Here is a 1,819-nt window from a genome sequence, read left to right on the forward strand (position 1 = left end):
CACACACACACACACACACACACACACACACACACACACACACACACGGAGTGTGGACAGAGTACTCAAAATGTCAAGGACCCAGGAAGAAATCAGCCATCCAGGCCTCCTTCCTTCTCTCCACTTTTTTCAACATGTGGTCTCTGCACCCAAAGATACCTCCTGGTGCCTGTGTGAACCCCAGATGCAAAGGATATAGGAAGCCCCATGCCCCCAAGTTCATCCTACACGTTCCCATTCCGGGCCAATGGTGCACATCCCGAACCCTCTTCCACCCCACTCTCCGGGAGGGCTCCAAATCCAGAAAGAACCTCTCGCTGAGTTTCTGCCCAAACATATCCCAAGTCACCCCAGGAGTTTCAAAGACAGCGTCTGGGAGTACTCTTCTCTGTAAATAAACGGCCACAGGACATTGGGAATGTTCTGGTTCTCCATCGGGAATCTCACTCCAGTCTCCCCCCACCTCTACAAGTGAGGGAAAGACATCTACCTGCTACCCAAGCAGACAAGCTAGTGAAATGCCGTCACATCACGTCCTGGGGTTGCTCTGCCCACAAAAAGCCGCGCTCTGGCAAAGAGGGTCGCCGCCGATTCCAAAGAAGTTTAACAGATCAAAAAGCATCACGCTGTGATTGAAGACAATCTTCAGTGAGGGCTCCCAGAGCGACAAACGACACAGATATGCATTCAGTCAGTGGCTAAGAATCCTAAAACTAACCCCTGGCATCTGATGTCCCCCAAGGACTAGGAGAATCCCTGTAGGCAGATGGCATGAGGAAGATACAGACAGACACCCTGCACGTTGTTGTTCCTTAAGACAGTCACTCACACCCACAGGACAGTGACAGCCTGGCCCAGAGCTGGGGACTCTGACCTCCTGTCCTGTGTGTCCTAGCTCAGTGGGCTCTCAGCAAGACAGCCCAGAGAAGGTGTGAAAGACATCCCTGGAGAAAGGCGGCGGGGGGTACAGAACAGGAAGACACCCAGATGGCCCCAGAAGATCTGCAGAAAAAAACAGTTTCAGAGCTCAGACTGTTCACACCCAAGGAAAAGCAAAGAAAACCCACGAGAGCCGAAGTCGTGATGATGTGGTCAGACACACACACAGCGGTGGTGACGGCAATCGGCTACACAGGAGACTCGGGGAGCAGAACCATCATCCAGGAGAAGGGGGCATGCCCCATCACTGGAGAGCAGGGTGAGGAAAGTCAGAGAGGGCACCGGGGAGAGGACAAGGTTAGAGACGGAGAAGGTAGAGACAGGAGTCTCAGACAGCCAGAGATGGCAGACGGGAGCCCGAGAAGTAAGACCAGGCGCCCAAGGCTGAATCCTGATTCAGGGAGTCGGCTGGGGCTGTGGGATACCGATCCCAGACCCCAGCTGAGGCCAGGACAAGACCAGGAGACCCCAAGCAGGGACCTGAGTTCACTGCACTCAGCTCAGCAAAAACCCGAAGAGATGCTGTGAGCACCGCCCATGAGCAGCGGCTGAGGCGCCCGGGCACGATCCGCGCACTCAGACAGAGAGCGAGGCACCAACACCCACATGCACAGTGCAAGTCGGGGCGCCCAGCAAGAGTGACGGGGAACGGGAACCCGGCCAGGCTCCGAAAACCCCCGAAGCGCCTCCTCTGGAGATAACTTCCCCAGACCCCAAGGGGGCAGTCCTCAGACTCGGGATGGGGCAGCCCACGGCCCCCGAACCTCGGCAGGGACCCCGCCCCGGCTTCCAGGGAAAGGGACGTGGAGCCAGCAGACTGGGGGAGTCCCAGTCTGCCGCCCTGGGTTCAAGGGCTGGCGGGGGCGTGGGGGGCGTGGGG

The sequence above is a fragment of the Herpailurus yagouaroundi genome, unplaced genomic scaffold (assembly GCF_014898765.1).
Source record: "Herpailurus yagouaroundi ecotype Mexico unplaced genomic scaffold, PumYag 222, whole genome shotgun sequence".
Lineage (NCBI taxonomy): Eukaryota > Metazoa > Chordata > Mammalia > Carnivora > Felidae > Herpailurus > Herpailurus yagouaroundi.